Source organism: Tenrec ecaudatus, unplaced genomic scaffold (genome assembly GCF_050624435.1).
Source record: "Tenrec ecaudatus isolate mTenEca1 unplaced genomic scaffold, mTenEca1.hap1 Scaffold_67, whole genome shotgun sequence".
In the NCBI taxonomy this organism is placed as follows: domain Eukaryota; kingdom Metazoa; phylum Chordata; class Mammalia; order Afrosoricida; family Tenrecidae; genus Tenrec; species Tenrec ecaudatus.
In genome coordinates, this window is record NW_027459559.1 from 599,495 (window position 1) to 619,599 (window position 20,105).

Below are 20,105 nucleotides of genomic sequence, written 5' to 3' on the forward strand. Positions count from 1 at the left end.
CGGTCATAACTCAGGACTGAGTATACTTGCATCCAAACAGTTACTGTGGGGTAGATTCGAAGTCATTGAAACCTGGTGTGCAGAGCCAAACTGAACCTTGTTAGATAGGGGCTGCAAGGCTCTGTGAGGGTTCAAAAGCAAACCACCAGGTCTGCCTTCTGAGGTACCACGATATGGGTTCAGATGATCGTTTAAGTTATGAATTGAGCACTTAACTGTTTGTGCCACCCAGAGATGGCTTGTTGGAAAATAGCTTTTCACTGTTTAGTGTCTTTCCCAAAAGGAAACGGGTGCTTACTTGTGTCCTGCCTCTTCTTATATTACTTGTGTTAGTCTGAGTACATTAGAGAAATAAATCCACAGAAACTGAAATGTATAAAAGGGAGCTTTAGATAAAGGGTAAATGCACATGGAGAAAAAATCCCAAACCAGTGCAGCCCAAGTGTACAAGTCCAACATTAGCCCATATGTCCCACACCAATCCACAATGTCCTCCTCCATCTCAACAAAGACATGCAGTGTGGGTGGCTGCAGGTGGAAAGAACTGCCCATCTGGGTTTCTGAGGTTGTTAACTCTTTACTGGAATTGAAAGCGCCTTTTGTGCGCCTGGGGCGGCTGGTGTTTGTAACCACTCAGACATGAGGGCTCCATCTCCTTGTGCAGGACTACTCGTGATTTATTATCTACCCCAATGCTGCTTCAAGGGTGGTACATGGGTCGGTGATAAACTGTGACCTGTTAAAAATCTGTCCATTTGTAGCTAGGTACAGAAGGGAAAGTCAGAGTGCAGGTCACTGCTATTTCCAATGCCAGCAATGTCATGTAAAGGGCAAAGCGCGCAGCAGGGTGTCTAGACGAAGGACACACTGAGGATGACGAAATACACCACTGAAAACCTTATGCTAATCATGGAAACACTGTCAGGTAGTGAAGGACTAGTAAACCAAGGCAGAACCTTGCCAGAGAGAGGGCCAGATGACGAACACTTCTGGTCAGACTAAAGGGGAGGGCCAGTGACAAAGAGCCAGGTCTTTTGCACGATGCATGGCCACGGGGGCTTCAAAGATGGGTTCAAACATCAAAAAGATATGAGGGTGGCCCAGGATTGGCAAGCCTTTCCTTGTCCTGTACATTGCGGTTGCTTTGAAGCAGACCAACTGGATAGTACCTACCAACAAGACCAACCAAGGAAGAGGAAGCCTCTATGATCCCAGAAACAGACATCACGAGGACGTGTCAGGAGACTTTTACAAAGGTAACCAATGTCCTGGTCCCTCATCACAGAAAGCTGGGGAAACACCATTGTCCTGGTTTACCAGATGTTTCCCAGTTGAATTACTGTCCAGCTGCCCATAGGAAGGAGAAATACCTATAGACATGACGGAAGGGAGGTTCACTCTGCTATGGGAATGTGTTAATCTGTGCACTTTAGATGTGGAAATCCACAGACACACGTGTATAAAAGAGAGTTGTAATTAAATATTAAATGCACATAAGAAACTTCCCTCAAAGATATTTTTAATCTCATAAGCCCACCATTATGCCATAGGCCCCCCAGAATCCACAACCATCTACAAAAGAGATGGAATGAGGCTGACTGCTAGTAAGAGCCAAGTCAGAGAAAGCAAAATAATCTCATATTTGGTGGGCATCTGCATATAGCTGGGGAGCACCCAAAGCTGTTTCACGTAGATAATGTGGCTTCTGCTCAGATATGTCTGAGTGTACGTGAGGTTTGGAAGGAGTAGCATTTAACTGGCTAAGGCATCATCTCACTTTACTGAATTTCAAAATCAAGATGCTCAAGAACTTGCAATGCTAAAGTGACCAATGAATGAATCATTCCGCCCTTCAATTAACAACACCTGTGCCTCTTGGAAATTTGGCGTGATAAGCTAACAATATGAGTGAGCATAACCTGATGTGAAAAACAGGAAGATACAGAAAACTCCATTGTTTAATGTAATTATTGTATACGGGAACCTGCAGGATGTAAAATTTCCCATCAACAACTGATGTTGGAAAATGATAATGCTCCTTAACCCTCCCCCACACCCCCAAAAAAAAACTCATGTTGAGGCACTCTAGAAATGAAAAACGTAAATCTGGGTGAGGCAACACTGAAGTCACCCTTTGAAACGCGGCATGTTAAGATTTCCTTCGCATTCAAATAGTTGAAAATCTAAGGCATGACCTGAGAATAGTAAAACAGTTTGAGGCTCCATAATCGGTGCAGGGGAAACACCAGAATAATTGCCTCTTCCTTAATAAACTTGAATCTGCTGGAGTTATATTTGGAGGTGAGATATGGGAAACTGTTTGAGTTACAATAGTATGGAAGTAAAACAATTTTCACTGTGAGTAGCTCAAGTGTTTTCATTGGAATCGGTTGTCTGAATGACACCCACCTGGAGCTTTTTTTTTTTTTTTTCAGTTGTAGCTTTTGATTCTGTGTCTTCTCTTCTGCAGGCTAGGTTTTCAGGGTATTGACTGCTCTTTCTAGACTTTTGACAAACCTTTAGTCTGCAGGTTTAAGGTCTGGTGCTGGCTGCAGTTTTGTCTATGGGAAGGAGAGGGACACAGAATCAAAGGGTTTATTCAGATGGTCTATGTGTCCTAACGTAGAAGTCAGACAGAACAGTCTGGTTACTGTAGTTGCCATCCCCCTGGGACTGAGTTTTGGCTGCAGGAGAAGAATGATAGGGATAAAAGTGATGCAAACAGAAGCAAGTATCTTTAATATATTGATGCGTTCAGACTCCAGCCTAGACACTGATCCTTTCTGGGGACTTTATATGCAGTCTCCCCTGACTCCAAAACAGTTCTGAGGAGTAGGAGATTGTGACTGAGTAGGAGGGCTCACTGCCTAGATATCACACGTCGTAGGACCACATGAGGGCTATTCCATGTCAAGCGGTGTCTTAGTGTGCCTCAATCAGTGTTTCCGCCCAAATCCCTAGGTTTCTGAAGTTCCTAGTACCTTGTGTCCTGCAGTCCCTTTTACCCAATAACCTTGGTGATTATACTTTAGAACCACATTTTCATTTGTGGAGATTAAAAAAGTGTTATTAAATAATGTGTTTTATGGAAACTGAATAAATTAGCCATTAGAAACTTATTTGGCTAAAAAAATATAATGCCAGTTTACAAGGAAATGTCTGGATAGGCTGAGTAGGCAGTCATAGAGCCGGCTCAAAGTTGGCAGTCAAGCACTTGCTTCATTGAATGTGTGTCACTATCCACAGTGTTGGAAGTAAATTGGCATCATGAATCAGGTTCCTGAAAGGTCCCCAAATCACTATTCCAAGGATTGAAACCATACTTTTTCCCATTCCATTTAGCCTTCCAGATCATTCAAGCTTTTAAAAAACAGGTCAATTTCACATTCAGTTCATCATCCCACATCTCAATTGGCTCATATCAGTTCAAAGACCCAGTAAACACAATCTCTGAGTTGTGCTGTATTATACTTATGATGAGCTGCATTATGACCATCTGCTTCACTTTCTGTTTTTAGAAAGTTTATCATAAGTAGCATGCACCCATGCTATACCACACACATCTAATGCCATTGTAGCTGTAAGTTTATATCCAAAGTATTCAAGCCCCACAGTCTGATGAAGGTGAGATATGTAAAGCTAGGGGGTGGGATTCCCCCATCCAGAGATTTTTCACTTTTATAAATATTAACAAACACACACATTAGTTTCTCTTGTTAGTTTTTTACAATTTTTTTTAATCAGGGGAGAGCTCGAACGTAGTCCCCCACTACCACAAATATGCAGTCGAGTTTCCCACATTTGGGGAAATCGCAGGGTTCAGCACATCCGGAGTGCAATGGATAAGCCTCGCCCTGGGAAAACCACCTTCTTGATCATGGTGTCTCCCCTGCCAGGTTTTTACAATTTTTAAAAAGATGTTCAGTTACTGTTTTGTTGGGGATTTTATATTTTGAATTTATTTTTTACCTCTTTTGTATAAGTAGGGAATTTATAGGGAAATATGTACTTTATAGAATAAATTTTAAGAACTAAAATATATTTTATCTTAAATAAATTAACGTATCTTTGATCTTACAGCTAATTCACTGATTATATATTTGCAGAGCCGACTTAAAGGATGAAAGAAAATTCTATCAAGAGTGTTACTTTTGACTTCAAAGCCTTCCGAATAAAGTCTTTTAACTACCTGTGGAAAAAAATAAGAATAGAAAAGCTAGTATCATGAGGTATTTGACTTCGGTCAGAACTGCCTCATGACAGAATCGTCAGGATGGGGCCGGTCATAACTCAGGACTGAGTATACTTGCATCCAAACAGTTACTGTGGGGTAGATTCGAAGTCATTGAAACCTGGTGTGCAGAGCCAAACTGAACCTTGTTAGATAGGGGCTGCAAGGCTCTGTGAGGGTTCAAAAGCAAACCACCAGGTCTGCCTTCTGAGGTACCACGATATGGGTTCAGATGATCGTTTAAGTTATGAATTGAGCACTTAACTGTTTGTGCCACCCAGAGATGGCTTGTTGGAAAATAGCTTTTCACTGTTTAGTGTCTTTCCCAAAAGGAAACGGGTGCTTACTTGTGTCCTGCCTCTTCTTATATTACTTGTGTTAGTCTGAGTACATTAGAGAAATAAATCCACAGAAACTGAAATGTATAAAAGGGAGCTTTAGATAAAGGGTAAATGCACATGGAGAAAAAATCCCAAACCAGTGCAGCCCAAGTGTACAAGTCCAACATTAGCCCATATGTCCCACACCAATCCACAATGTCCTCCTCCATCTCAACAAAGACATGCAGTGTGGGTGGCTGCAGGTGGAAAGAACTGCCCATCTGGGTTTCTGAGGTTGTTAACTCTTTACTGGAATTGAAAGCGCCTTTTGTGCGCCTGGGGCGGCTGGTGTTTGTAACCACTCAGACATGAGGGCTCCATCTCCTTGTGCAGGACTACTCGTGATTTATTATCTACCCCAATGCTGCTTCAAGGGTGGTACATGGGTCGGTGATAAACTGTGACCTGTTAAAAATCTGTCCATTTGTAGCTAGGTACAGAAGGGAAAGTCAGAGTGCAGGTCACTGCTATTTCCAATGCCAGCAATGTCATGTAAAGGGCAAAGCGTGCAGCAGGGTGTCTAGACGAAGGACACACTGAGGATGACGAAATACACCACTGAAAACCTTATGCTAATCATGGAAACACTGTCAGGTAGTGAATGACTAGTAAACCAAGGCAGAACCTTGCCAGAGAGAGGGCCAGATGACGAACACTTCTGGTCAGACTAAAGGGGAGGGCCAGTGACAAAGAGCCAGGTCTTTTGCACGATGCATGGCCACGGGGGCTTCAAAGATGGGTTCAAACATCAAAAAGATATGAGGGTGGCCCAGGATTGGCAAGCCTTTCCTTGTCCTGTACATTGCGGTTGCTTTGAAGCAGACCAACTGGATAGTACCTACCAACAAGACCAACCAAGGAAGAGGAAGCCTCTATGATCCCAGAAACAGACATCACGAGGACGTGTCAGGAGACTTTTACAAAGGTAACCAATGTCCTGGTCCCTCATCACAGAAAGCTGGGGAAACACCATTGTCCTGGTTTACCAGATGTTTCCCAGTTGAATTACTGTCCAGCTGCCCATAGGAAGGAGAAATACCTATAGACATGACGGAAGGGAGGTTCACTCTGCTATGGGAATGTGTTAATCTGTGCACTTTAGATGTGGAAATCCACAGACACACGTGTATAAAAGAGAGTTGTAATTAAATATTAAATGCACATAAGAAACTTCCCTCAAAGATATTTTTAATCTCATAAGCCCACCATTATGCCATAGGCCCCCCAGAATCCACAACCATCTACAAAAGAGATGGAATGAGGCTGACTGCTAGTAAGAGCCAAGTCAGAGAAAGCAAAATAATCTCATATTTGGTGGGCATCTGCATATAGCTGGGGAGCACCCAAAGCTGTTTCACGTAGATAATGTGGCTTCTGCTCAGATATGTCTGAGTGTACGTGAGGTTTGGAAGGAGTAGCATTTAACTGGCTAAGGCATCATCTCACTTTACTGAATTTCAAAATCAAGATGCTCAAGAACTTGCAATGCTAAAGTGACCAATGAATGAATCATTCCGCCCTTCAATTAACAACACCTGTGCCTCTTGGAAATTTGGCGTGATAAGCTAACAATATGAGTGAGCATAACCTGATGTGAAAAACAGGAAGATACAGAAAACTCCATTGTTTAATGTAATTATTGTATACGGGAACCTGCAGGATGTAAAATTTCCCATCAACAACTGATGTTGGAAAATGATAATGCTCCTTAACCCTCCCCCACACCCCCCAAAAAAAACTCATGTTGAGGCACTCTAGAAATGAAAAACGTAAATCTGGGTGAGGCAACACTGAAGTCACCCTTTGAAACGCGACATGTTAAGATTTCCTTCACATTCAAATAGTTGAAAATCTAAGGCATGATCTGAGAATAGTAAAACTGTTTGAGGCTCCATAATCGGTGCAGGGGAAACACCAGAATAATTACCTCTTCCTTAATAAACTTGAATCTGCTGGAGTTATATTTGGAGGTGAGATATGGGAAACTGTTTGAGTTACAATAGTATGGAAGTAAAACAATTTTCACTGTGAGTAGCTCAAGTGTTTTCATTGGAATCGGTTGTCTGAATGACACCCACCTGGAGCTTTTTTTTTTTTTTTCAGTTGTAGCTTTTGATTCTGTGTCTTCTCTTCTGCAGGCTAGGTTTTCAGGGTATTGACTGCTCTTTCTAGACTTTTGACAAACCTTTAGTCTGCAGGTTTAAGGTCTGGTGCTGGCTGCAGTTTTGTCTATGGGAAGGAGAGGGACACAGAATCAAAGGGTTTATTCAGATGGTCTATGTGTCCTAACGTAGAAGTCAGACAGAACAGTCTGGTTACTGTAGTTGCCATCCCCCTGGGACTGAGTTTTGGCTGCAGGAGAAGAATGATGGGGATAAAAGTGATGCAAACAGAAGCAAGTATCTTTAATATATTGATGCGTTCAGACTCCAGCCTAGACACTGATCCTTTCTGGGGACTTTATATGCAGTCTCCCCTGACTCCAAAACAGTTCTGAGGAGTAGGAGATTGTGACTGAGTAGGAGGGCTCACTGCCTAGATATCACACGTCGTAGGACCACATGAGGGCTATTCCATGTCAAGCGGTGTCTTAGTGTGCCTCAATCAGTGTTTCCGCCCAAATCCCTAGGTTTCTGAAGTTCCTAGTACCTTGTGTCCTGCAGTCCCTTTTACCCAATAACCTTGGTGATTATACTTTAGAACCACATTTTCATTTGTGGAGATTAAAAAAGTGTTATTAAATAATGTGTTTTATGGAAACTGAATAAATTAGCCATTAGAAACTTATTTGGCTAAAAAAATATAATGCCAGTTTACAAGGAAATGTCTGGATAGGCTGAGTAGGCAGTCATAGAGCGGCTTAAAGTTGGCAGTCAAGCACTTGCTTCATTGAATGTGTGTCACTATCCACAGTGTTGGAAGTAAATTGGCATCATGAATCAGGTTCCTGAAAGGTCCCCAAATCACTATTCCAAGGATTGAAACCATACTTTTTCCCATTCCATTTAGCCTTCCAGATCATTCAAGCTTTTAAAAAACAGGTCAATTTCACATTCAGTTCATCATCCCACATCTCAATTGGCTCATATCAGTTCAAAGACCCAGTAAACACAATCTCTGAGTTGTGCTGTATTATACTTAGGATGAGCTGCATTATGACCATCTGCTTCACTTTCTGTTTTTAGAAAGTTTATCATAAGTAGCATGCACCCATGCTATACCACACACATCTAATGCCATTGTAGCTGTAAGTTTATATCCAAAGTATTCAAGCCCCACAGTCTGATGAAGGTGAGATATGTAAAGCTAGGGGGTGGGATTCCCCCATCCAGAGGTTTTTCACTTTTATGAATATTAACAAACACACACATTAGTTTCTCTTGTTAGTTTTTTACAATTTTTTTTAATCAGGGGAGAGCTCGAACGTAGTCCCCCACTACCACAAATATGCAGTCGAGTTTCCCACATTTGGGGAAATCGCAGGGTTCAGCACATCCGGAGTGCAATGGATAAGCCTCGCCCTGGGAAAACCACCTTCTTGATCATGGTGTCTCCCCTGCCAGGTTTTTACAATTTTTAAAAAGATGTTCAGTTACTGTTTTGTTGGGGATTTTATATTTTGAATTTATTTTTTACCTCTTTTGTATAAGTAGGGAATTTATAGGGAAATATGTACTTTATAGAATAAATTTTAAGAACTAAAATATATTTTATCTTAAATAAATTAACGTATCTTTGATCTTACAGCTAATTCACTGATTATATATTTGCAGAGCCGACTTAAAGGATGAAAGAAAATTCTATCAAGAGTGTTACTTTTGACTTCAAAGCCTTCCGAATAAAGTCTTTTAACTACCTGTGGAAAAAAATAAGAATAGAAAAGCTAGTATCATGAGGTATTTGACTTCGGTCAGAACTGCCTCATGACAGAATCGTCAGGATGGGGCCGGTCATAACTCAGGACTGAGTATACTTGCATCCAAACAGTTACTGTGGGGTAGATTCGAAGTCATTGAAACCTGGTGTGCAGAGCCAAACTGAACCTTGTTAGATAGGGGCTGCAAGGCTCTGTGAGGGTTCAAAAGCAAACCACCAGGTCTGCCTTCTGAGGTACCACGATATGGGTTCAGATGATCGTTTAAGTTATGAATTGAGCACTTAACTGTTTGTGCCACCCAGAGATGGCTTGTTGGAAAATAGCTTTTCACTGTTTAGTGTCTTTCCCAAAAGGAAACGGGTGCTTACTTGTGTCCTGCCTCTTCTTATATTACTTGTGTTAGTCTGAGTACATTAGAGAAATAAATCCACAGAAACTGAAATGTATAAAAGGGAGCTTTAGATAAAGGGTAAATGCACATGGAGAAAAAATCCCAAACCAGTGCAGCCCAAGTGTACAAGTCCAACATTAGCCCATATGTCCCACACCAATCCACAATGTCCTCCTCCATCTCAACAAAGACATGCAGTGTGGGTGGCTGCAGGTGGAAAGAACTGCCCATCTGGGTTTCTGAGGTTGTTAACTCTTTACTGGAATTGAAAGCGCCTTTTGTGCGCCTGGGGCGGCTGGTGTTTGTAACCACTCAGACATGAGGGCTCCATCTCCTTGTGCAGGACTACTCGTGATTTATTATCTACCCCAATGCTGCTTCAAGGGTGGTACATGGGTCGGTGATAAACTGTGACCTGTTAAAAATCTGTCCATTTGTAGCTAGGTACAGAAGGGAAAGTCAGAGTGCAGGTCACTGCTATTTCCAATGCCAGCAATGTCATGTAAAGGGCAAAGCGTGCAGCAGGGTGTCTAGACGAAGGACACACTGAGGATGACGAAATACACCACTGAAAACCTTATGCTAATCATGGAAACACTGTCAGGTAGTGAATGACTAGTAAACCAAGGCAGAACCTTGCCAGAGAGAGGGCCAGATGACGAACACTTCTGGTCAGACTAAAGGGGAGGGCCAGTGACAAAGAGCCAGGTCTTTTGCACGATGCATGGCCACGGGGGCTTCAAAGATGGGTTCAAACATCAAAAAGATATGAGGGTGGCCCAGGATTGGCAAGCCTTTCCTTGTCCTGTACATTGCGGTTGCTTTGAAGCAGACCAACTGGATAGTACCTACCAACAAGACCAACCAAGGAAGAGGAAGCCTCTATGATCCCAGAAACAGACATCACGAGGACGTGTCAGGAGACTTTTACAAAGGTAACCAATGTCCTGGTCCCTCATCACAGAAAGCTGGGGAAACACCATTGTCCTGGTTTACCAGATGTTTCCCAGTTGAATTACTGTCCAGCTGCCCATAGGAAGGAGAAATACCTATAGACATGACGGAAGGGAGGTTCACTCTGCTATGGGAATGTGTTAATCTGTGCACTTTAGATGTGGAAATCCACAGACACACGTGTATAAAAGAGAGTTGTAATTAAATATTAAATGCACATAAGAAACTTCCCTCAAAGATATTTTTAATCTCATAAGCCCACCATTATGCCATAGGCCCCCCAGAATCCACAACCATCTACAAAAGAGATGGAATGAGGCTGACTGCTAGTAAGAGCCAAGTCAGAGAAAGCAAAATAATCTCATATTTGGTGGGCATCTGCATATAGCTGGGGAGCACCCAAAGCTGTTTCACGTAGATAATGTGGCTTCTGCTCAGATATGTCTGAGTGTACGTGAGGTTTGGAAGGAGTAGCATTTAACTGGCTAAGGCATCATCTCACTTTACTGAATTTCAAAATCAAGATGCTCAAGAACTTGCAATGCTAAAGTGACCAATGAATGAATCATTCCGCCCTTCAATTAACAACACCTGTGCCTCTTGGAAATTTGGCGTGATAAGCTAACAATATGAGTGAGCATAACCTGATGTGAAAAACAGGAAGATACAGAAACCTCCATTGTTTAATGTAATTATTGTATACGGGAACCTGCAGGATGTAAAATTTCCCATCAACAACTGATGTTGGAAAATGATAATGCTCCTTAACCCTCCCCCACACCCCCCAAAAAAAACTCATGTTGAGGCACTCTAGAAATGAAAAACGTAAATCTGGGTGAGGCAACACTGAAGTCACCCTTTGAAACGCGGCATGTTAAGATTTCCTTCACATTCAAATAGTTGAAAATCTAAGGCATGATCTGAGAATAGTAAAACTGTTTGAGGCTCCATAATCGGTGCAGGGGAAACACCAGAATAATTACCTCTTCCTTAATAAACTTGAATCTGCTGGAGTTATATTTGGAGGTGAGATATGGGAAACTGTTTGAGTTACAATAGTATGGAAGTAAAACAATTTTCACTGTGAGTAGCTCAAGTGTTTTCATTGGAATCGGTTGTCTGAATGACACCCACCTGGAGCTTTTTTTTTTTTTTTTCAGTTGTAGCTTTTGATTCTGTGTCTTCTCTTCTGCAGGCTAGGTTTTCAGGGTATTGACTGCTCTTTCTAGACTTTTGACAAACCTTTAGTCTGCAGGTTTAAGGTCTGGTGCTGGCTGCAGTTTTGTCTATGGGAAGGAGAGGGACACAGAATCAAAGGGTTTATTCAGATGGTCTATGTGTCCTAACGTAGAAGTCAGACAGAACAGTCTGGTTACTGTAGTTGCCATCCCCCTGGGACTGAGTTTTGGCTGCAGGAGAAGAATGATGGGGATAAAAGTGATGCAAACAGAAGCAAGTATCTTTAATATATTGATGCGTTCAGACTCCAGCCTAGACACTGATCCTTTCTGGGGACTTTATATGCAGTCTCCCCTGACTCCAAAACAGTTCTGAGGAGTAGGAGATTGTGACTGAGTAGGAGGGCTCACTGCCTAGATATCACACGTCGTAGGACCACATGAGGGCTATTCCATGTCAAGCGGTGTCTTAGTGTGCCTCAATCAGTGTTTCCGCCCAAATCCCTAGGTTTCTGAAGTTCCTAGTACCTTGTGTCCTGCAGTCCCTTTTACCCAATAACCTTGGTGATTATACTTTAGAACCACATTTTCATTTGTGGAGATTAAAAAAGTGTTATTAAATAATGTGTTTTATGGAAACTGAATAAATTAGCCATTAGAAACTTATTTGGCTAAAAAAATATAATGCCAGTTTACAAGGAAATGTCTGGATAGGCTGAGTAGGCAGTCATAGAGCGGCTTAAAGTTGGCAGTCAAGCACTTGCTTCATTGAATGTGTGTCACTATCCACAGTGTTGGAAGTAAATTGGCATCATGAATCAGGTTCCTGAAAGGTCCCCAAATCACTATTCCAAGGATTGAAACCATACTTTTTCCCATTCCATTTAGCCTTCCAGATCATTCAAGCTTTTAAAAAACAGGTCAATTTCACATTCAGTTCATCATCCCACATCTCAATTGGCTCATATCAGTTCAAAGACCCAGTAAACACAATCTCTGAGTTGTGCTGTATTATACTTAGGATGAGCTGCATTATGACCATCTGCTTCACTTTCTGTTTTTAGAAAGTTTATCATAAGTAGCATGCACCCATGCTATACCACACACATCTAATGCCATTGTAGCTGTAAGTTTATATCCAAAGTATTCAAGCCCCACAGTCTGATGAAGGTGAGATATGTAAAGCTAGGGGGTGGGATTCCCCCATCCAGAGGTTTTTCACTTTTATGAATATTAACAAACACACACATTAGTTTCTCTTGTTAGTTTTTTACAATTTTTTTTAATCAGGGGAGAGCTCGAACGTAGTCCCCCACTACCACAAATATGCAGTCGAGTTTCCCACATTTGGGGAAATCGCAGGGTTCAGCACATCCGGAGTGCAATGGATAAGCCTCGCCCTGGGAAAACCACCTTCTTGATCATGGTGTCTCCCCTGCCAGGTTTTTACAATTTTTAAAAAGATGTTCAGTTACTGTTTTGTTGGGGATTTTATATTTTGAATTTATTTTTTACCTCTTTTGTATAAGTAGGGAATTTATAGGGAAATATGTACTTTATAGAATAAATTTTAAGAACTAAAATATATTTTATCTTAAATAAATTAACGTATCTTTGATTTTACAGCTAATTCACTGATTATATATTTGCAGAGCCGACTTAAAGGATGAAAGAAAATTCTATCAAGAGTGTTACTTTTGACTTCAAAGCCTTCCGAATAAAGTCTTTTAACTACCTGTGGAAAAAAATAAGAATAGAAAAGCTAGTATCATGAGGTATTTGACTTCGGTCAGAACTGCCTCATGACAGAATCGTCAGGATGGGGCCGGTCATAACTCAGGACTGAGTATACTTGCATCCAAACAGTTACTGTGGGGTAGATTCGAAGTCATTGAAACCTGGTGTGCAGAGCCAAACTGAACCTTGTTAGATAGGGGCTGCAAGGCTCTGTGAGGGTTCAAAAGCAAACCACCAGGTCTGCCTTCTGAGGTACCACGATATGGGTTCAGATGATCGTTTAAGTTATGAATTGAGCACTTAACTGTTTGTGCCACCCAGAGATGGCTTGTTGGAAAATAGCTTTTCACTGTTTAGTGTCTTTCCCAAAAGGAAACGGGTGCTTACTTGTGTCCTGCCTCTTCTTATATTACTTGTGTTAGTCTGAGTACATTAGAGAAATAAATCCACAGAAACTGAAATGTATAAAAGGGAGCTTTAGATAAAGGGTAAATGCACATGGAGAAAAAATCCCAAACCAGTGCAGCCCAAGTGTACAAGTCCAACATTAGCCCATATGTCCCACACCAATCCACAATGTCCTCCTCCATCTCAACAAAGACATGCAGTGTGGGTGGCTGCAGGTGGAAAGAACTGCCCATCTGGGTTTCTGAGGTTGTTAACTCTTTACTGGAATTGAAAGCGCCTTTTGTGCGCCTGGGGCGGCTGGTGTTTGTAACCACTCAGACATGAGGGCTCCATCTCCTTGTGCAGGACTACTCGTGATTTATTATCTACCCCAATGCTGCTTCAAGGGTGGTACATGGGTCGGTGATAAACTGTGACCTGTTAAAAATCTGTCCATTTGTAGCTAGGTACAGAAGGGAAAGTCAGAGTGCAGGTCACTGCTATTTCCAATGCCAGCAATGTCATGAAAAGGGCAAAGCGCGCAGCAGGGTGTCTAGACGAAGGACACACTGAGGATGACGAAATACACCACTGAAAACCTTATGCTAATCATGGAAACACTGTCAGGTAGTGAAGGACTAGTAAACCAAGGCAGAACCTTGCCAGAGAGAGGGCCAGATGACGAACACTTCTGGTCAGACTAAAGGGGAGGGCCAGTGACAAAGAGCCAGGTCTTTTGCACGATGCATGGCCACGGGGGCTTCAAAGATGGGTTCAAACATCAAAAAGATATGAGGGTGGCCCAGGATTGGCAAGCCTTTCCTTGTCCTGTACATTGCGGTTGCTTTGAAGCAGACCAACTGGATAGTACCTACCAACAAGACCAACCAAGGAAGAGGAAGCCTCTATGATCCCAGAAACAGACATCACGAGGACGTGTCAGGAGACTTTTACAAAGGTAACCAATGTCCTGGTCCCTCATCACAGAAAGCTGGGGAAACACCATTGTCCTGGTTTACCAGATGTTTCCCAGTTGAATTACTGTCCAGCTGCCCATAGGAAGGAGAAATACCTATAGACATGACGGAAGGGAGGTTCACTCTGCTATGGGAATGTGTTAATCTGTGCACTTTAGATGTGGAAATCCACAGACACACGTGTACAAAAGAGAGTTGTAATTAAATATTAAATGCACATCAAGAAACTTCCCTCAAAGATCTTTTTAATCTCATAAGCCCACCATTATGCCATAGGCCCCCCAGAATCCACAACCATCTACAAAAGAGATGGAATGAGGCTGACTGCTAGTAAGAGCCAAGTCAGAGAAAGCAAAATAATCTCATATTTGGTGGGCATCTGCATATAGCTGGGGAGCACCCAAAGCTGTTTCACGTAGATAATGTGGCTTCTGCTCAGATATGTCTGAGTGTACGTGAGGTTTGGAAGGAGTAGCATTTAACTGGCTAAGGCATCATCTCACTTTACTGAATTTCAAAATCAAGATGCTCAAGAACTTGCAATGCTAAAGTGACCAATGAATGAATCATTCCGCCCTTCAATTAACAACACCTGTGCCTCTTGGAAATTTGGCGTGATAAGCTAACAATATGAGTGAGCATAACCTGATGTGAAAAACAGGAAGATACAGAAAACTCCATTGTTTAATGTAATTATTGTATACGGGAACCTGCAGGATGTAAAATTTCCCATCAACAACTGATGTTGGAAAATGATAATGCTCCTTAACCCTCCCCCACACCCCCAAAAAAAAACTCATGTTGAGGCACTCTAGAAATGAAAAACGTAAATCTGGGTGAGGCAACACTGAAGTCACCCTTTGAAACGCGGCATGTTAAGATTTCCTTCACATTCAAATAGTTGAAAATCTAAGGCATGACCTGAGAATAGTAAAACTGTTTGAGGCTCCATAATCGGTGCAGGGGAAACACCAGAATAATTGCCTCTTCCTTAATAAACTTGAATCTGCTGGAGTTATATTTGGAGGTGAGATATGGGAAACTGTTTGAGTTACAATAGTATGGAAGTAAAACAATTTTCACTGTGAGTAGCTCAAGTGTTTTCATTGGAATCGGTTGTCTGAATGACACCCACCTGGAGCTTTTTTTTTTTTTTTTTCAGTTGTAGCTTTTGATTCTGTGTCTTCTCTTCTGCAGGCTAGGTTTTCAGGGTATTGACTGCTCTTTGTAGACTTTTGACAAACCTTTAGTCTGCAGGTTTAAGGACTGGTGCTGGCTGCAGTTTTGTCTATGGGAAGGGGAGGGACACAGAATTAAAGGGTTTATTCAGATGGTCTATGTGTCCTAACGTAGAAGTCAGACAGAACAGTCTGGTTACTGTAGTTGCCATCCCCCTGGGACTGAGTTTTGGCTGCAGGAGAAGAATGATAGGGATAAAAGTGATGCAAACAGAAGCAAGTATCTTTAATATATTGATGCGTTCAGACTCCAGCCTAGACACTGATCCTTTCTGGGGACTTTATATGCAGTCTCCCCTGACTCCAAAACAGTTCTGAGGAGTAGGAGATTGTGACTGAGTAGGAGGGCTCACTGCCTAGATATCACACGTCGTAGGACCACATGAGGGCTATTCCATGTCAAGCGGTGTCTTAGTGTGCCTCAATCAGTGTTTCCGCCCAAATCCCTAGGTTTCTGAAGTTCCTAGTACCTTGTGTCCTGCAGTCCCTTTTACCCAATAACCTTGGTGATTATACTTTAGAACCACATTTTCATTTGTGGAGATTAAAAAAGTGTTATTAAATAATGTGTTTTATGGAAACTGAATAAATTAGCCATTAGAAACTTATTTGGCTAAAAAAATATAATGCCAGTTTACAAGGAAATGTCTGGATAGGCTGAGTAGGCAGTCATAGAGCCGGCTCTCAGTTGGCAGTCAAGCACTTGCTTCATTGAATGTGTGTCACTATCCACAGTGTTGGAAGTAAATTGGCATCATGAATCAGGTTCCTGAAAGGTCCCCAAATCACTATTCCAAGGATTGAAACCATACTTTTTCCCATTCCATTTAGCCTTCCAGATCATTCAAGCTTTTAAAAAACAGGTCAATTTCACATTCAGTTCATCATCCCACATCTCAATTGGCTCATATCAGTTCAAAGACCCAGTAAACACAATCTCTGAGTTGTGCTGTATTATACTTAGGATGAGCTGCATTATGACCATCTGCTTCACTTTCTGTTTTTAGAAAGTTTATCATAAGTAGCATGCACCCATGCTATACCACACACATCTAATGCCATTGTAGCTGTAAGTTTATATCCAAAATATTCAAGCCCCACAGTCTGATGAAGGTGAGATATGTGAAGCTAGCGGGTGGGAGTCCCCCATCCAGAGATTTTTCACTTTTATAAATATTAACAAACACACACATTAGTTTCTCTTGTTAGTTTTTTACAATTTTTTTTAAATCAGGGGAGAGCTCGAACGTAGTCCCCCACTACCACAAATATGCAGTCGAGTTTCCCACATTTGGGGAAATCGCAGGGTTCAGCACATCCGGAGTGCAATGGATAAGCCTCGCCCTGGGAAAACCACCTTCTTGATCATGGTGTCTCCCCTGCCAGGTTTTTACAATTTTTAAAAAGATGTTCAGTTGCTGTTTTGTTGGGGATTTTATATTTTGTGTTTATTTTTTACCTCTTTTGTATAAGTAGGGAATTTATAGGGAAATATGTACTTTATGGAATAAATTTTAAGAACTAAAATATATTTTATCTTAAATAAATTAACGTATGTTTGATCTTACAGCTAAATCACTGATTATATATTTGCAGAGCCGACTTAAAGGATGAAAGAAAATTCTATCAAGAGTGTTACTTTTGACTTCAAACCTTTCCCAATAAAGTCTTTTAACTACCTGTGGAAAAAAATAAGAACAGAAAAGCTAGTATCATGAGGTATTTGACTTCGGTCAGAACTGCCTCATGACAGAATCGTCAGGATGGGGCAGGTCATAACTCAGGACTGAGTATACTTGCATCCAAACAGTTACTGTGGGGTAGATTCCAAGTCATTGAAACCTGGTGTGCAGAGCCAAACTGAACCTTGTTAGATAGGGGCTGCAAGGCTCTGTGAGGGTTCAAAAGCAAACCACCAGGTCTGCCTTCTGAGGTACCACGATATGGGTTCAGATGATCGTTTAAGTTATGAATTGAGCACTTAACTGTTTGTGCCACCCAGAGATGGCTTGTTGGAAAATAGCTTTTCACTGTTTAGTGTCTTTCCCAAAAGGAAACGGGTGATTACTTGTGTCCTGCCTCTTCTTATATTACTTGTGTTAGTCTGAGTACATTAGAGAAATAAATCCACAGAAACTGAAATGTATAAAAGGGAGCTTTAGATAAAGGGTAAATGCACATGGAGAAAAAATCCCAAACCAGTGCAGCCCAAGTGTACAAGTCCAACATTAGCCCATATGTCCCACACCAATCCACAATGTCCTCCTCCATCTCAACAAAGACATGCAGTGTGGGTGGCTGCAGGTGGAAAGAACTGCCCATCTGGGTTTCTGAGGTTGTTAACTCTTTACTGGAATTGAAAGCGCCTTTTGTGCGCCTGGGGCGGCTGGTGTTTGTAACCACTCAGACATGAGGGCTCCATCTCCTTGTGCAGGACTACTCGTGATTTATTATCTACCCCAATGCTGCTTCAAGGGTGGTACATGGGTCGGTGATAAACTGTGACCTGTTAAAAATCTGTCCATTTGTAGCTAGGTACAGAAGGGAAAGTCAGAGTGCAGGTCACTGCTATTTCCAATGCCAGCAATGTCATGTAAAGGGCAAAGCGTGCAGCAGGGTGTCTAGACGAAGGACACACTGAGGATGACGAAATACACCACTGAAAACCTTATGCTAATCATGGAAACACTGTCAGGTAGTGAATGACTAGTAAACCAAGGCAGAACCTTGCCAGAGAGAGGGCCAGATGACGAACACTTCTGGTCAGACTAAAGGGGAGGGCCAGTGACAAAGAGCCAGGTCTTTTGCACGATGCATGGCCACGGGGGCTTCAAAGATGGGTTCAAACCTCAAAAAGATATGAGGGTGGCCCAGGATTGGCAAGCCATTCCTTGTCCTGTACATTGCGGTTGCTTTGAAGCAGACCAACTGGATAGTACCTACCAACAAGACCAACCAAGGAAGAGGAAGCCTCTATGATCCCAGAAACAGACATCACGAGGACGTGTCAGGAGACTTTTACAAAGGTAACCAATGTCCTGGTCCCTCATCACAGAAAGCTGGGGAAACACTATTGTCCTGGTTTACCAGATGTTTCCCAGTTGAATTACTGTCCAGCTGCCCATAGGAAGGAGAAATACCTATAGACATGACGGAAGGGAGGTTCACTCTGCTATGGGAATGTGTTAATCTGTGCACTTTAGATGTGGAAATCCACAGACACACGTGTATAAAAGAGAGTTGTAATTAAATATTAAATGCACATAAGAAACTTCCCTCAAAGATCTTTTTAATCTCATAAGCCCACCATTATGCCATAGGCCCCCCAGAATCCACAACCATCTACAAAAGAGATGGAATGAGGCTGACTGCTAGTAAGAGCCAAGTCAGAGAAAGCAAAATAATCTCATATTTGGTGGGCATCTGCATATAGCTGGGGAGCACCCAAAGCTGTTTCACGTAGATAATGTGGCTTCTGCTCAGATATGTCTGAGTGTACGTGAGGTTTGGAAGGAGTAGCATTTAACTGGCTAAGGCATCATCTCACTTTACTGAATTTCAAAATCAAGATGCTCAAGAACTTGCAATGCTAAAGTGACCAATGAATGAATCATTCCGCCCTTCAATTAACAACACCTGTGCCTCTTGGAAATTTGGCGTGATAAGCTAACAATATGAGTGAGCATAACCTGATGTGAAAAACAGGAAGATACAGAAAACTCCATTGTTTAATGTAATTATTGTATACGGGAACCTGCAGGATGTAAAATTTCCCATCAACAACTGATGTTGGAAAATGATAATGCTCCTTAACCCTCCCCCACACCCCCAAAAAAAAACTCATGTTGAGGCACTCTAGAAATGAAAAACGTAAATCTGGGTGAGGCAACACTGAAGTCACCCTTTGAAACGCGGCATGTTAAGATTTCCTTCACATTCAAATAGTTGAAAATCTAAGGCATGACCTGAGAATAGTAAAACTGTTTGAGGCTCCATAATCGGTGCAGGGGAAACACCAGAATAATTGCCTCTTCCTTAATAAACTTGAATCTGCTGGAGTTATATTTGGAGGTGAGTTATGGGAAACTGTTTGAGTTACAATAGTATGGAAGTAAAACAATTTTCACTGTGAGTAGCTCAAGTGTTTTCATTGGAATCGGTTGTCTGAATGACACCCACCTGGAGCTTTTTTTTTTTTTTTTTCAGTTGTAGCTTTTGATTCTGTGTCTTCTCTTCTGCAGGCTAGGTTTTCAGTGTATTGACTGCTCTTTCTAGACTTTTGACAAACCTTTAGTCTGCAGGTTTAAGGTCAGGTGCTGGCTGCAGTTTTGTCTATGGGAAGGAGAGGGACACAGAATCAAAGGGTTTATTCAGATGGTCTATGTGTCCTAACGTAGAAGTCAGACAGAACAGTCTGGTTACTGTAGTTGCCATCCCCCTGGGACTGAGTTTTGGCTGCAGGAGAAGAATGATAGGGATAAAAGTGATGCAAACAGAAGCAAGTATCTTTAATATATTGATGCGTTCAGACTCCAGCCTAGACACTGATCCTTTCTGGGGACTTTATATGCAGTCTCCCCTGACTCCAAAACAGTTCTGAGGAGTAGGAGATTGTGACTGAGTAGGAGGGCTCACTGCCTAGATATCACACGTCGTAGGACCACATGAGGGCTATTCCATGTCAAGCGGTGTCTTAGTGTGCCTCAATCAGTGTTTCTGCCCAAATCCCTAGGTTTCTGAAGTTCCTAGTACCTT

At 41.9% G+C, this 20,105-nt stretch overlaps 4 non-coding genes across 4 annotated transcripts; all 4 read right to left on the reverse strand.

Moving 5' to 3' along the window:
* Positions 1–3,741: 3,741 nt before the first annotated feature.
* Positions 3,742–3,904, reverse strand: LOC142436809 (U1 spliceosomal RNA). Its single transcript, XR_012782126.1, has one exon. It is a non-coding gene; the product is annotated as a U1 spliceosomal RNA (small nuclear RNA).
* A 4,115-nt stretch (positions 3,905–8,019) lies between these two features.
* On the reverse strand, positions 8,020–8,182 carry LOC142436810 (U1 spliceosomal RNA). Its single transcript, XR_012782127.1, has one exon. It is a non-coding gene; the product is annotated as a U1 spliceosomal RNA (small nuclear RNA).
* A 4,116-nt stretch (positions 8,183–12,298) lies between these two features.
* On the reverse strand, positions 12,299–12,461 carry LOC142436811 (U1 spliceosomal RNA). Its single transcript, XR_012782128.1, has one exon. It is a non-coding gene; the product is annotated as a U1 spliceosomal RNA (small nuclear RNA).
* Positions 12,462–16,581: 4,120 nt separating this feature from the next.
* LOC142436798 (U1 spliceosomal RNA) lies at positions 16,582–16,744 on the reverse strand. The gene has a single exon (XR_012782115.1). It is a non-coding gene; the product is annotated as a U1 spliceosomal RNA (small nuclear RNA).
* Positions 16,745–20,105: the final 3,361 nt, after the last annotated feature.